General features: G+C 33.3%; 1 pseudogene; it reads left to right on the forward strand.

The window, feature by feature from the left end:
- The first annotated feature begins 2,930 nt into the window (after window positions 1–2,930).
- The window catches only part of LOC134255079 (twitchin-like), a 28,974-nt pseudogene continuing 14,178 nt past the window's right edge, over window positions 2,931–17,726 (forward strand).

Raw genomic sequence — 17,726 nt, forward strand, 5'->3', positions numbered from 1 at the left:
CATTTTACATTAAAGATACTTAAAACCTCGTATTTATTTACGAACATTGAATGGTTAAATACTTTCTTCTTTACAATACAAAACAGAAAAATTAATTAACAAATATTAAAAGAGTGAAATGCGACTTTTCCGACTAAATAATTATAAATCATTGCTATTAAACTCTGTGTGTACTGTTTCTAATAATAACAAAAAATAGGTTTAATTCGGCAAATGAATTATTAAACCTTAAAATCATTTTACACTGACCCGGTAATCTCATATTAGGCATATTCGAAGGGCTGTATTTTGAAAGTCCGCAACCAATTTAAAATTAGATATACAAAATCTAACCAAATAGCCAAATATAATATTGAATTCTTAAATAAAGTTATATACGTATGGAATAAAACCCATTAATACTATAAATTGATTCGGTGTATTTATTAGCCTTGCATGGTCACGGCGGATCAGACGACTCCCTTTGTTTTATTTTTATAGAAGATACCGTTAAAAAAATAATGCGAGCTAAGTTTCATAGTTTAAAATGTTAGAACTATTTCATCCGTTTCTACGATCGATGAATTTCTTTCCTATAATTAATTTTGTCCGTATTACGTAGAAAATCCGATGACCCGAAAGTGCATGTACCATAAGTGCAGTATATTTTTTTTAAGTTTATTAAAAGACTTATTTACATAAACATAATGGAAACATTGTACGAAATGAAAAAAATCAACTGAGTGAGTTTAGGGATTTCATTGCATTAAGCTGATTTATTTGAATTTTTATTTAACATTCAAGATGATTTTTTAATCCAAAAATTGTACAATTATTTAATATACTTTGAATTAAATCTTTGATAAAATTATTCAAACAAGTTAGAAACAAAATCCCGTAAATAAGTAGATGCGTTTCATTAAAACCAGGTAGTATTCGAGGTTACTAATTGACCCCAGGTGAGAAATAGTACAGGTATGTTGACGGTGATCACACACACGGGCCGAGGTGTCAGTTAGGCTAGAAGTGGGAGGGGGTGGTTCACCGCACAGGAAGACAGTGTGCTAATTAGAGAGCTACACATACGTGTCAGTTTTCTTGCAAGGAAAGGTCTTCGATTTATTTTGATTTTTGGCATCCCGCTGAATTATATTTTGAATTTATTTCCACGCCGAAAAGGTAAGCTGTTAAAAAAACTTCATGTTTTCCCCTGTACATGTTTATATTATTTTTATGTTATCTAATGCCAGATAAAATTAATGAAAATCTTCTATTTTATAGTAACAGCCATGGTGTGATAAATTGGGTAGAATATTTCCATGCATTATATTTTATAATTTTGATTTCTTTTATTAATTTAGACATGTGTCAAGGAATTTTATAATTAGCTTTAAAAAATAAATCTAAAATTTGAACGTATAGGGCCAAAATGGTTGTTTAAATCATCTGGATCATTGTCTTATGTTATATTATCATCAAGACTTTTTTACATCAAGACTTTAAAAAATTGTGCATACATGCAGGTCAGACGCGTTAACATATTCCTAACGTTATCAGACGATAAACAAGGAAAAACAGAATATTGCATGAAAATAAGATACATTTCAATATCCTGCTTATTATTTATTTATTTGCTTTTTGTGTACGGGAACATCTTAGCTTACGAAAAATCCTTCTCCGGTAACTCCGATTCATTTGAGAAAATCATATTCATAGTATTTAATTTTGATAAAATAAATCATACAATTCGATAAATTATTTTTTTAAAGAAATAGACCAGGTGATCGATTTACTTATAATTTCATTTCCGAGAAATAGAGTTACTGTTTAAATTTTGACAATTACTCTCTGCTTTACCATGATATTATTATTTTATTCATTTAATTAATTACTTATTAATAAATCAATTTATTCATTCATGAAATACGCGATTAATTATTTTTTCCTTCTTCTCTTTAATATTTCTCTATTGATGAAAAAGAAAGGGAAAAATCTTTATTTTCTCTTTCGGTTGAATTAATCTTATTTTTATTCACAAAACGAAAAAGAAACTCGGAATAGCTCAGTAGTTTCTTTCAACATAGTAAAGATAAAAAGCGAGGGTTTCCGAATATACACGATAAACGCAAAACACGATACACGATAGAACCTGATAAACGATCTACACGATAAACGCAAAACACGATAAACGGAAAACACGATAGAAAACGCAAAACCTGATAAACGGAAAACACGATACGATAGGATACACGCACGATACGATAGGATACACGCACGATACGATAGGATACACGCACGATAGAACACGATAGAATTGTAAAGAATAACGATGCGGGTACTGTAACATGTCACAATTTGATGTAGTGCTCTGATATTCAGAAGGTATAGAAATGAAATAAATGTAGACCACATGACGTTGTCAACAAACATTTCCGCGCACGGGCAATGCACAAAATGATCTATAATTCCGATATAGCTGTAAACCTCTAATTTGTGTAAAGAAATTTTTGTATAGAATCTAGGATGAAAAACTTACTCTCTGATGAAGCAATTGTCGCCGTTAATCGGTTTTTGATGTGTTGGAGCTCTTCTATGCTACAAATAGATTCTGAAACAGAAATAGGGTACTGTATACAGGGTTATTTTCGCCCCGTGTTAATTTCGCCCTTTTACACTTGCTAACAATTTTGCCCCGTTTTAAATTCGCCCAGTCGTAGTTTTGTTTAAGAGATTAAGCTGTGTAATTTCAAATTCGCACCGTTTTAAATTAGCCCAATCAGGAAGAGGGCGAAAGGGGCGAAAATAATTGGGGGGAAATTTCCCTGTATACAGTATTTAGCTGAATTATCAATTCATATGTTTCCGAATACAACCGTTTATCAATGTAGAATTTTCAATGATAATTTACCAGTGAGATGGTCATGAATATATTGTTATAATGCTGTTGTAGGATGGCGGATTGGACAAGGAAAGAAGTAAGAGAAATGGTATGTATGATTTTAAATTCGGCAGATTAAACGCACTTTAACGCAGATATCCATTCTCAAGGAAGAAGTTGAATAAGGACTGAAGCAATTGTAAATTCCTTATTATAGTTCTCAAGAATGGATGAGATTAATTAATCCTGATGAGGTCAAATGTCCTCTTCTGTGTAAGGTATACTAACGGTGAGAAATGGTATGCCCTTATACTGTACGAAATGATGTTGTGAAGGTTTTGTATTTGTGTTCTGACATTGGCCATTAATTCCTAAGTCTTTCACTTCACATAATATACAAGGATATGTATCATAACACTTTTCCATTTAAAAAGATAATGTTGACATTGGCGGTTGATTGATGAAACAAGAATATCAGCAACTTTGATGAAAGTCATCATTTCCTAAGTTATATGGTCGATTGAATGACCTCGACAGCAAAAACCATATTAAGATTGAGTTCCATGAGGTTTGTCATGCTTATTGTTAGGCCATAATTTTTAACATTGAAATGACAACAGGTTATTCCGTTATTTCCACAGCATGACTAGGAGCACATGGCGGATGTGACTTGTTGGTAGGAGATGCTCACTCCTTCATGGCACCTGATCCCACCTCTGATGTTTTTAAGTTTTTTGTTGGCTGGGCCTTTACCGAGTTTCCGAAAACCAAATTTTTCTATCAGTCATTCGGACTGATGACTTAATGTGTTCTATCAGTCCGAAACATATTCTATTATTCCGAATGAATTTTAAAATATATAGTGTATTTCTCATGTCAGATGTAATTCAAAGAAAATGGCAATGAATATGTAAGAAAAATGGTGGCTCACAAACACTGATTGTGATATAAAAGGAATATAAAATGCAACTATAATTAATTCAAACATGGCACCAGGTCACACAGGCTTGTGGCAGCAATAAAGGCACTAGCCCCAAGTAGATATTGTGAGAAAGAAACAACTAATTACAAAAAAGTTAATTCTTGAAAAAGAAAACTTCTCAAGGTTTCTAGAATTCTGTTTAAAATTTAAAGTTTAATTCTCACTTGTAAATTTGAATCATATAGAAGAAGCAGTAGAAATTCAAAATGAAAGTAAATTTTAAAAAATTATTTTTACGCTTTCTCAGTGGGCATTGCACCTCATGACCTATATATGTGTTTATCAATAATAGAGGAAATTCGGATTAGGAAGAAACTATCGTTTTTGAAAGTAAATAAGTCAAGTAGAAATGCAAGATGGATAAGATAATGGATATTAACGAAGAAAAGGAGCTGGCTGCATTGAAATTTTTCATATATGAAGATATTGCAATAGGCCTAGATTAGAGTACAAGAAATTAATCAGGGACAAGCCCTCACCACAATCGGCAGGGCTCTCACACCACTTTTTGGGACTAGGGCCGGGGCCGTTCAAATTAGGAAAATTACCATCCTTTCGGGAAAAGTTGGATAACCAAAATTTATTTTAAGAAATCCTCAAATTTTGCTTTTCTAGCATTTTGTCATCTATTTACCTCTGGTTTTGAATACAGATCAAACATGGGTAGGTAGGCTATTTATGAAAGTACATTAGCTTTGTCATTACTATCTTTGAGTGTTGATATTGTGGTTATCTGTCTTTCTGAGTGACAGTCGCTAGTCACATTGTCCTGAATTTTCTCGATCACATGGACAAAGTTGATTACCAATACAGCGCGAGACTCATCATGCGGAAGCGTGCATGGGTATGTTTCTACGTGCAGCTTACTAATATTTAAGAGAAATGTCTTTTTTCGAAACCCAAATGATGTTTCTATGTCGAATGTACATGACAAGATACTCTTAACTCATAGTACACATTTCAGTAAAAACAATAACCTGGTTCCCCGAACCAGTTTACGAATGCATTTGTGCGAACTATTAAAATAGTAGTACAGTTTCACTTTCATTTGCAAGTTTGTTTCATTTGGGGTTTTAATTTGTGATTAAGTTTCATGGACTTTTATTTTTTAATTAATATTTTGCTATGGAAATTGGGAAATTTACACCTTTCTTTTGCAAAAAAGTATCTTTTTTGCATTGGGGAAGGGGCCGTTGAACGGCCCCAATTTTAGAGAATAGAAGCCCCTGATCGGTCGCACGGACCAATACTGTAGCGAATATCATGGGACATTTCGATTTTCTATCGGTTTTGCTGGTTGGACCGATAGTTTTCGGAAACTCTGCTTTTAATATATATCGTTTTACGACTTAGATATAGACTACTGTTTCTGTTCTCCATATACTTTATTCTAATGCAATTTTAGGAAACTGATACATTGACCAATGTAGAGTTGAAGAAACTGTCTCGGTCCCCAGGAGATGGAGAACCGGGTAAGGAATTGTAAATAATTATTTTTATAATGTAGTGCAGAAGTGTAATGGCAAACCTACCTGCATCTCAAATTATTATAAAATGCCCTGTTTAATTCTGTTAAAGTTAAGGTGTTGAAGAGAGGCATAAATTCATATCCCCTTTTTAATGGAAAGCAGCACATAGAAATACATTTCACTCCTAAAAATCCAATGAGAACCCATCAAACAAGTTATATATCTGCAAATGGCAAAGCGGTTAATGAATAATTTATACTGGTCTTTGAAAAGAATGTAAATGTATTATACAGTAATGTTTTCACCCAATGTGTAAATATAAAAATGCCTATGTAATGTGAAATGATTGAAAAGGACGTGTTTTGGTATTTACTCAGTAATTTTTTCTTCAGATGGTGCCAAAATCTGAGCTTGCCAGTATAAGAGCAGTCAGCGTGCACCAATTTTATGACATTTTTGAGGAACTTGGTCGGTAAGTGCAATAGGTTATTAGACGTGGCAGTTTTTTTTTATGGCTATGAGAAATATCTTACAGTTCACCACTTTCTTTATGCGCCAAGTAATATAGTGTAAAATGATGGAATTGGTTCAAGTTATATAGTACTCGAACCAATACCATCATTTTATCTGAATGTAGGAATATACTTACCAATTTTTGTGCTTATTTCCTAAATTTCTTGAAAAACAAAAAACTTGAACAGTCCTATACAAAGTTGCCAACTCACCCACTTTCATCGGGTAAGTTTGCGATGTTAAACGATGTTAAATGTTGAAACCCAAAATGGACATCGATGTTATCGTAGAATCGTGATTAAAATAAAATCCATTAGGTTTATCTAGATGTACATACAAGTACAGCTATATTATTATGTAAACATATGCATGCTTTTAAAAATGCTTGGAAATCCCATAATTTCACAGTATCACTGCTATATCTAAAGCGCGGCGCCATTGTGGACCTTCAGGCCTTTTGATGTTTAGTTTGAAGCTATTTTTCCATATGCATATATGTTAACACATAGCAAAGAAATTACACCCACTCACCACCGCAATTACACACACTCACACAGTACACTTTTAAACTTACATAACAATATATTTGACAGTTTATCATGAGATATATCCAGAAACAAAACAGATATACCAAGATGTGTATATAAATTTAAAGGAAATACAATTTCGCTTAATCATAATTTGATGTACACATTATCATACAGGGCGAACTCGTTGATAATTTATTTTGTAAGAAAGAATTTCAAAGACTAGTCATAATTGCCATCAAACTAGAATGATGAAGTAGTATTACAAAACTTGCCTATTGGTAGGAGAAAGAAGCATTCATATGACATATGCTGATGTATTGTAGCGGTGCATTTGGTGTAGTTCATCGGTCTATAGAGAAGGACAGTGGAAGGAAGTATCTCGCCAGGTTTATCAGCACTCCTTGCCCAGTTGATAAGGCCACGGTGAAGAATGAAATAAGGATAATCAGCCAACTTCATCACCCCGAGTATTGTTCATCTGAAGGAGGCATTTGAGGAAAATCATGAAATGATTTTAATTATGGAATTGTAAGTAGAATAGAAATTGTATTGAAATATTCACAGTAGCACATTTCTATGGCGTTGTGTGAAGCTCTATCGACTTCTAGTGATTGTTAATCAGATTTATGCAACCGAATGTGTCAGTGGATGCATCCGCAATAAGAAATAGCAACAGCTGTAAACCAAATTCTTTTGAAATGTTCACAAAGAATAATAGCTTGAATGGGAAAATATGACCAGGCTTAAAAAAAAAAGAAATAAGTTTGTTTCCTGTAACATTCCTAAAAAAATCAAGGGTCGGTAGGTCGGAATTTTTTTTTTTTTTTTTTGTTTTTGCTTATGAATGGTGAAACCTCCCCGGCTTGAAAATAACAGGTGTTATATTTACAGTGGACACCCAACATGGCATCCAAAATGGCTGCCAGCGGCAGAAACCGAACTTCAGAAAGTTGTATGGGGAAATTGTTGTTACAATAATGATAACTCTTTATATTTAAGGTAAATGTAAACCAAGTTGACATATTTTTGGTCCCAAGTTAAGCTACAAGCTAATTTTTTTTTTAAATAAATGGAATCAGCTGATTGATCAAATGCAGTTTTGCCATTTGTCAGAAAAAAAATCCACCCGGGGATAAAATGAATGGGTCGGTCGGGTTACAGGAAACAAACATATTTTTTTTTAGGCCCCATGGTATCTTTAATTTATTATACTATAAGGTAACGATTTGTTTACGCAAGAAAAACGTCATGGTTGTAGCGGATGAAATTTTACAGAGAGGGTGCATCAAATGACATGAATAACATATTGGGACTGATTTATGTAATACAAACAACCTTAAAGGTTCTTGGACACAGATTTAAAGTTAATTTTTTTCTCTATAATATAACGAATTATATATTTTAATAGCATTTCAAACAAAAATTAATTAAAAATCTTATTTCGTTTAAAAGTTATTAAAATTTCAAAATTTTTGGGCGTGTTATAGTGACACATCCTTGCACTTTTACAAATTTTATTTTTAATCTTAATACTTAGGAAAAGTGGCAATCTTGTTGTTTATGAGTGAAAAGTATTAATACTATATTCCAGAAAATTCAGAATAGACATGTTCGAAAGCAAAACAAACACACAATATATTCTCAGTCCGTGCAGTTGTGGTGAGCATACTTTGACTATTAAACGCACCTGGTAAAATCAAAACATCAACAAAAACAGAGCTCCTGCCTTGTTTACAAAAACTGTGTACATAACACGAGTGTGATCGATTTGCACACACGACTTAGCTCGGAATGACGATACTTGTGAAGGCGTTTTGATTTCTAACATTTCTACTCCAAATAAAATTATTTTTCTGGATTAAAGTTTTAATATGTCTAATTAAAACACGACAAGATTGCCATTTTTTCTGAAGAATTAAGAATAAAATTAAATTTATGTGAAAGTGCAGGGATGTGTCAATCAAATCCGCCAAAAAATTTGAAGTTTTAATAACTTTTAAATGAAATATGGTTTTTAATTAATTTTTGTGTGAAATGCTAATAAAATATATAATTCGTCATATTACTGTGTAGTATACAGAAAATATTAACTTCAAATCTGTGTCCAAGTACCTTTAAAGACGTGAAAGTAATTACAAAATAAGCACAAATACTACAACATTATATAGATTGAAATTCTTAATCTCAGATATAATTTTTCAATCTTCAATCCAAATTTATCCAACAACCGATTATATTGACCAGTATTACTGTATTAATCAATTTTCTTCATTTCTTTACCTTTCCCTATCGTAAGTCGATCGTACTTGTAACAGTAGAGTCACAGATGTAGTATAGATACAATCACTTTACTGCAGAACGACGCTCTGACAATGTTAATTAGAATAATATATAAATTTATAAAACCCTTCAAAGGAAAAGAAAGTAGATTATATTGATTGCGAAAATTCTGATGATGTCTGGTAAAATTGAACCCTGCTTCATTCTGACCAGGACCTACGGCTCTAGACCGTCTGTTGTGTATAGACTACTGAGTTATTATAATTCTGATATAATGTTACCGGAGTCACTCACTTGATCTATATTTAGATATTTGGAATTGTTTTTCTTGTTGGATTTAGCCTTGTGTATGTAATATATGCAAGACCCCAAAGTCCTATGGTCACGTCAAAGTATAAAGTTCTAGGCTAAGTCAGATGCTCCTAAACAATCCATAATTGACGCCAAAGTCTGCTGACTTGTTTGACCAGTGACAGGTCACTGATCATTGTGATGATCCGATTTGTCAAGGTTCGATGTTGCAGAGAAACAATGAACAGTTATGCCTTCATAATAATCCATGTCAATTTCTGATCCTTTTGTAATGTACTTCTGAAGCCAGTACATTAGTATTTATCCCCACATTTACTGAAATTTCTTATATTTTTTACCCACAAGAGATGAAAGAGTTATTCCTCGCATACCATTCATGTGGAAACGGTTTTTCCTTGAAAAACATTTGAATAATAATGGTCTTCCTCAAACCCACTGTAGAGAGTTAGAGTTAGTCCTCGCACACTCTTCAACTGCTTTTGGGTTAGTCTCTCATTCCCCCCAATAAGTCCAGATTGTAGTTGTTACACTTTTAACTGATTAGGGTTTAGGCTATTCCAAGATGTCTGATGAGGGTTAGTCATTGCATTTTATATTCATATGGATTTATTTAAAACATCTGTACCTTTGCACAGTAATATGATTTTATAAATATGAATTTTTAATGCATTATACGACGCTGGCTTGACCCTTCCATTTAGGAGTTCTAAAACAGATTAGACATAATAATAACTTTTGAGAAGTTAAGAGGCTTTGGCTGAAATAAAAATAATTTATGAGTAAAGACAAGGCACAGTTAAATTTTGACTGTCAATGTTATCAGAATTAGTTAACACCAAGATTATTTCATTGACCTAGTTCTAAATTGATTTTTCAGCTTTGATTAATAACCTATGTTAATAAGGGGAGGATTTTTCATCGACTACTTCAATTGAAAGGGTTAGAGTATTCCTGCAAACGTTTTTATGAGATAGTGCTGGTAATAATTATTGCAGCGTAAGATTTTCTTTACTTGATTTAAGGAGAGTATTAAGAGTTGAAGATAACAGACAGTGATGCATATCAACAATTCCATGATAAAAAAAGAGATTTATTATTACTGGATAACACATTGACCCCTGTTATATCCAACATTGATATTAGGTGTCACACAGGGTAAGCATCTCCTTTTATATCGAGACTTCCATGAAGGAAAAAAATATTTGATAAGTGTATAACCAGTCTTCGACAAATCCCGGGAGTCCAATGTCCGGGACCTGGTAAAATTGGAAGCGTGCATGTGGAAATTGTACACTTACAAGCCCGAAGGGCATGTTAATTCTAGGGTATAAGCCTCGGTATAATTAAATTAATAAGACCAATAACATAAAATGTACTTTAAAGTCTTTGATTTTCCATCTGAGTGAAGTAAAAAAAATAAAATTACACTGACATCTTATTTTACCTCTATTTGGCAATGCAAGGAACTCTTCTGTAGAAGAGACACAAAAAGTGTACAGGTTGAAAACAAATGGCGAGACAAGAAATTGACAGAATGGATTTTCAGATTTTTAGGTCACCTGAGTAACTCAGGTGACCTATTGCTATCCGTTTCTGTCCGTCGTCGTCCGTCGTCCGTCGTGCGTCGTGTGTCGTGTGTCGTGTGTCGTGTGTTAACATTTGAACATTTTCAGCTTCTTCTCTGAAACTACTATACCAATTTTAGCCAGTTTTGGCACAAAGCATCTATGGGTGAAGGGGAACAAAAATTGTGAATTTCATGGTCCCTGCCCCCTGGGGCCTGAGGAGTGGGGCCAAAACCACTAAAATTAATGCAATCTTTAAAAATCTTCTTCTTTACTCCTGGACATCAAGCAGTCAAACTGTTGGCATAATTTTAATCAGCAGAGGGCCCTTTACCAAAATTGTGAAATCCATGGCCCCAGGGTCAGGGGTTCTTGAGTTGGGGCGGGGCTTTGTTGATCATATAGTGAAAATGTAAAATTATTTAGAAATCTTCTTCTTTCCCCCTGTAAATAAAACAGATAAACTAGGTGTATGGTAATGTTGACCAAGGGTGCCTCTTTCAAATTTGTGAAATTTGTGGCCCCAGGGTGAAGGGTTCTGGGGTGGGGGTTTGTCTATTGATTATATATAGGGAAAGTGTGTTACTATAGATAACTCTTTTACTTCTGAAAATTATAGGCAGTCAAACACTTTGCATGAGTATGATTAAGCTTATAATAATCAATAAGCCCTTAACATTTTAAAATGCCTAACCTCTGGGTAATAAGGGTGGGGTTTAGTTCCATGATAGTATGAAATAAAGCATGGTGCATTGAGAAATCTTTTCAACCGATTTTAGTAAATTACCTATTAGAAAATATAGAATACGTATTATGAATAAGCATAAAATTTGTAATAATTTAATATGTAACGTCACGCGGCGAGCTTGGGTGTGTGGTGATACTTGTTATCGGCCATTAGGTTCGTTAACCTGTTAACTCAGGTTTTTGTTGACCAATAGGATTATAATCAATTATATACAAATATTTTGTGTTTTTCTTGGTTTAACAGTTTGTATTGCGAACGGTGTCTCCCGCAAATGAATTACTTTTTGTAGCCTTCCATTAAGTTGCTAAACAGCTTGGAATGTGACCTGCTAATTGTGGTATACCACCTTTTCTACAACCAAGTAACTGCCTTATTCAGGTTTTATGTACATTGGTGACATGAAATTTTAGCTGTTTATAAAGGTTGCCTTATTCAGTCAATTTATATATGAGAACAATAAATTATGTTTTACTGGGTATTTAATATGTTGTTTTTGCATGTGTTATGTAGAAAATCAGTGCCTGAGTTTGAAACAATATGAATTATTCAGTCATTTACAAATCAGTTTCGAACTACTTGTAGTGTCAAGAATTAATATTTTTTAGTGTTTGAAAGTGAATAACGGCACGTAGTAAATGTTAAAACGAAACTTCACAAAACCAATTTCCGTGTATTAATATTCTCTCTGTAAGCTTGTATTTATATGCGTCCCGCATATGATTAATTATTTACAATTTTTACAGTAACAAAACTTTGCAATTGCCTGACAATTTTAATCCCTAGGCATTAAATGCATCTTTGTTCTATAACTCGCAATCAAGTCTGGTACGTACCAAATTTGTTAGTCGTCTAATGTAGCTTGACTTTATCTATTTAGCTCAGATGCTCATGCCTTAGCTTCCTTTAGCTGAACCAAACAATCTGTTTGGTTAGGAAAAAAAGCCTTCTTCTCAAGGGAATGCAGAAAATATAATAGTGCTGTCCAGTGTCAGCTTGATCATTTTAACACTGAATACTTGGCCAAAAAATCACTCTTAAAGAAGTTCTTATCTTCTCCAGCCGTTTACAATTGCACAAGCCTCAAAAATCCGTAGTCAAGCCAGGAACTGGTTCCGTCATACGTGGCTGGCTTGATTGTATGGCCTGTCTTGGAATTGACGAAGTCTGTCCCCATTGACTGCCTCTGTAGTTTTGGCGTGTCAAACAGAAGTCCACACAATCAACCCCAGCATTTGGTGTGGTAATTATTCGTCTGGAAACAACTTTGAAGTGCGCCGTACTCGTCAAATGACACTCTCCTGCACACATTATCAGTAGTGACAGTTGCAATCTAAACTCTTGGAATTACATGTTTTGCTCTGAAATTGTTCAAAATGCAGCGTTGTATCCTTATTTAAGAGCTTCTCATCCGATCGTTTTAAAACCTTCTTAGACAAAATAAATATTAATGGCCATTTAATTGCGATTTTTTTGTCTCTTTATCAAGGCGTTAAAAGTTCGTTAACCTGTTAACTCAGGTTTTTGTTGAAAAGGATTATAATGAATTATATACAAATACAATGGGTTTCTTCTTGATTGGACAACCACTAACTGTGGTCGACGGGTGTATACCCGGATGAATTACTTTTTGCCCTCTTGCTGATTGGGCACTTCCCCCACCTTAAAATGCTGCGACTCTCTCTAAAGTAACTTACAGTCTTATGTAATTTCTAAAACAAAACTGTTTATCCCCTACAACCGTCTGCCGAATTTAAAACGTATGCAAGGAAGCAAATATATTTATCAAGTTCAGAAGAGAGGGAAAATGCAACACGGCGAATGTGTTACCTCAGTGCAGTCAGTCCCCTGAGTTTCCGTAATTCAATATGAACTTAGCTAAATGCAGCCCTAGTACAAATTCATACTACTTGTATGCATCCAAGAATTAATATTTTTTAGTGTTTGTTTATATAAGAACGTAGGTAAAACGTTAAAACGAATCTAAATCATCAAAAAATTGCCAAAATTTTCAATTTTTTGGTTAAACAATGTATGAAATTAATCATGCACCCAGATTTTTAACATTTTAGGGAAATATAGTTGCGATGCCGATAATTTTGTGATTAAGAATATTTTACGTGCGTATACTGTTATCGGCCATTAGCGTTTTCCGGCAACTTAGAAGCCCTGTTTTTCGGAGAAAGTTTTCAAAACATTATAAAATATACATTAAATATTTTGTGTTTTTCAAAAAAAGCCCCCATTTTAACAATTTGTATTGCCCAGGATGGTTCATAGGTTATTAAGTTTAAACAGTATATGCATATGCTTTTGTGAATCTCGAATTTTAACAGTTTTTGAGGGGTTAATTTTAGACTGTGATAAAGGATTGCCGGTTCGAGCATTTTATATATGTAACAATAAATTATTTTTACTGGGTATTTAATATGTTGTTTTTGTATTTATGTAGAAAATGTGCCTGAACTTGAAACGTGATGAAATATTTCGTCATTTATAATTTTTCGAACGGTACCTATGAAAAACTTACTGAAAGTGAAAATGCACTTAGTATATGCAAAAGCACTTTTTGTGACTTGTACATGTATTAATATTCTCTCTGTAAGCAATTGTAGCTGTGTAATAGGAATGATTTAAAAGACTTGCCATTTAAAACCCCATTAACTGCCCCTGCCTCTATAACTATAAGCAAGTCTTTTCACTAGATTTAGCTATGTAGCTTGATTTATATGTTTGCTTTATTTGCAATACCTCAGTTTCGGTCCTATATGACAAATGGCAATGAGTTTGTTGCTGAGTAGAAAATTACGCCTCGGTTTTATTTATTGAACTTAATTTGTTTTTTGTTTTATTTATTACTTTTACTGACCTTGTAGTTGATGTTTTAGGAAACAGTAAAAATAATTTTAAAAGCACAGAATAAAATTTTTAAAATTTTAAATGTACCAGTATAATCTATCAGTCTGGTATTTTGAAATCCTGGCAGGCATCGGGCCTTTATTTAGCTAAAAAAATCAAACATTTTATATAGCATGTTTTTCCAGAAAGTGCAGGAAATTGCACTTTGATTCAGTGACAATTTTTTAACTCAACTGAAAACAATTCATGAAAAAATCATTCTTGGTGATGTTTCTTTCTCTGTGGAATTGCAGTCAAAGTTCTTGTAATTTTTGGCTATACAACAGTTAATTTGTTAACAGTAACAGATACTTCTTGAGTGAATTAACTCAGAAAACCAGTTTAGGTTTAGATGAGCACACTGTGAATGCTGTTTATGGGGATTAATTTCCCAGGGTTGTAATTTTCATGTTTTTCTCTCATCCGAAACAATTTTGGTTTAGTTTGGATATAAAATTACCTTAAATTGTATCTTCAATTAATTTTACTACAAAACAACAATATTGTGTTTAATTTTTACGCAAGAAAAACATTGTGGTTGTTGCTGACGAATTTCTACAGAGAGGGTGCGTCGAATGACATTTTTGGACCGATTACTGTAATACAAACAACCTTCAAGATGGTAAAATAATTAAAAAATAAACACGAATACTACAAAATCAGAAAGATTGAATTTCTTAATCTTAGCTTTACTTTTACAATCTTCAATCCAATTTTTTCCAAACAACCGATGACATTGACCTGTATTACTTAACTGTTATTTATCCATTTCCTCTATTTGTTTACCGTGCCCTATCATAACTCGACTGTACTTGTAACATTAGAGTCTTGGTTTAAATGCAATCACTATACTGTAGAACAACGCTCTGACAATGGCAATTAGAAAGAATAATATATAAATTTATGTAACCCTTATGAATATGTCTTCTAGTGACTGAAAAGAAATTATAAAATAGTTTGATATTGAGTGTGAACATTTTAGACGATGTTTGGTCAATTCGAACCCTGCTTCATTCGGACCAGGACATAAGGCCCTAATCTGTAATTGTGTTAAAACTACTTTTTATTTTATTATTATGTTACCAGAGTTACTCACTTGACCTATCTTCAGATCTTTTGAAATTGCTTTTCTTGTTTGATGCCATTGAACTGTGATTGAAGCCTTTCAGGCTTTTGATTTTTTGTCAGCGCAACTTTTCATAAATTGCTGCACGGGATTCGGTCAAACTTTGCACATATTTATGACACAATTTTTAGATATGTGCATTTTACCAGAAAATTCTGATTCCTTTATTTTTTCCGAGAATTTTGACACTTTTCAACTTAGATTTTCAGCCATACCTTGATTAAAGATGAACAGTTTGACAGCGTTACTCTTCATAACCGCTGCACAGAATTCGGTCATTGACAAGCTTTGCAAATATTTTGTACACAGTATGTAGATGGGCATATTACAAGGAAATTGGGATTCCTTTTATTTTTTTTTCGAGATTTTTGGCACATTTCAACTTAGATTTTTGGCCGTACCTTGAATATAGAGATGAACCATTTGTCAGTGCAACTTCTCATAAACAGGTGCACAGAATTTGTTCATACTTTGCAAATATTTAGGACACATTGGGTAGATGTAGGTATTGCATGTATCAGATAATTCTGATTCCTTTATTTTTTCCAGGATTTTCGGCACTTTTTAACATAGATTTTTGGCCATGCCTTGAATAAAGAGATGAACAGTTTGGCAGTGTAACTCTTCTTTAACCTCTGAACAGAATTTGGTCAAACTTTGCAGATATTTAGTATACTGATTCCTTTAAGTTTATTGGGATTTTCAGCACTTTGAGGGTTGGGGGAGCGTGGGATATATGAGCTTGCTCACTTTTTCTTTCATTTGTCTGGGTACGTATTCTACATAGTTTGAGGAAGGACGCTTTTTATACCCCCTGCAAACGAAGTTTGGGGGGGTTTATAGGAATGACCTTGTCCGTCTGTCTGTCTGTCCGTGCAAACGTGTCCGGTCCATATCTTTCTTATGGAGGGACATTAGAATCTACTACTCCACACAAAGATTACCCATGACCTAGGGGTGTGTCATGACCTAGACCCAAGGTCATTTGGGGAAGTTCAAGGTCACTGGAAGAAAAATTTCATAATTTGTGTACGGTCCATATCTTTCTTATGGATAAACTTGGTAGGTTGTCATTTCACACAAAGATTGCCCATGATCATGGGTGTGTCATGACCTTGATTCAAGGTCATTTGGGGAACTTCAAGGTCACTGGAAGTAAAATTCATAATATGTGTTCGGTCCATATCTTTCTTATGGATAAACTTGGTAGGTTCTCATTCCACACAAAGATTGCCCATGTCCTAAGGGTTTGTCATGACCTTGACCCAAGGTCATTTGAGGAAGTTCAAGGTCGTTTAAAGAAAAATGTCTTAATGTCCATATCTTTCTTATCGATAAACTTGGTAGGTTCTCAATTCATACAAAGATTGCCCATGACCCAAGGGTGTGTCATGACTTTTGCCCAAGGTCATTTGGGGAACTTCAAGGTCACTGGAAGAAAAATTTCATGATTCATGTCTGATACATATTTTTATTATGGAAAAAGTTTGTCATGAAAAACCCAGCAGTTCCATTTGACAGTTCTAGTTGAATTCTGTTTAGTCAGATATTATAGAAAAATATATTAGATAATTTGTGTTTGGTCCAACTTCTGTTTTATGGTAAAATGCACCATTTCACACACAAGTTATGACCAAGGGTGTGAAAAATTCCAATTTTGGAAGGGGGGCCATAAGTGTTTTACAAACATCCCTTGTTTTAATTTCAGTTGTAAAAAACTATTCAAGATATTCTAAAAAGTTACTTCTGAACAAATTTTCATTTTGTCCATTTGATATTCAGTTGAATTCTGAGATGAGAATTTAACTATAAAAGATATATTAGATAAATATCTAGCCATTTCTAATTTCTACTATGCCCTGTTTATGCTTTTCGGAAAAATTCCAAGCAGCCAAGGCTGGTGTTTTAATTTCAGTTTTAAAAAACTATTCAAGATATTCTAATAAAACTTCATACTCTGATACAAATTTTCATTGTGCATTCATGACTGATATACCCAGGGTGGAGCATAGAGATGCCAATGATCCTGCACTGGCTAACTTTAACAATTATATGTCACTCTATGATTGTACCTAACACATTTTTCTATTCGAAAAATTCCACTTTAATAATCATTTAAGGTATTTCAAATCACCTTCAAAGTTTTACATTTGAACTTGCAAAAATAATAACTGTGATGATAAAACATATAATATGATATATTTGAAAATAAATTAAACAATTATCAGGTACATTGTGTGTAAAATATGATTATTTTTCTTGCTCTTAGTGTGTAACTGGTAAAATTTACTATAGCCCAGCAAGGCAAGTTTGAAGACATGTTTATTAGCCGAGCTCAATATTCAGTTGTAATAATCATTTACAGGTATTTCTATTTCAAATATTTACATTTGAACTTGCAAAAATAATAATCTGTGATGATAAAACATATATTATATATGATATATTT

Source organism: Saccostrea cucullata, unplaced genomic scaffold (assembly GCF_032062105.1).
Source record: "Saccostrea cucullata isolate Sc308-1 unplaced genomic scaffold, CSIRO_AGI_Scuc_v1 ctg1480, whole genome shotgun sequence".
Taxonomy (NCBI): Eukaryota; Metazoa; Mollusca; class Bivalvia; order Ostreida; family Ostreidae; genus Saccostrea; species Saccostrea cuccullata.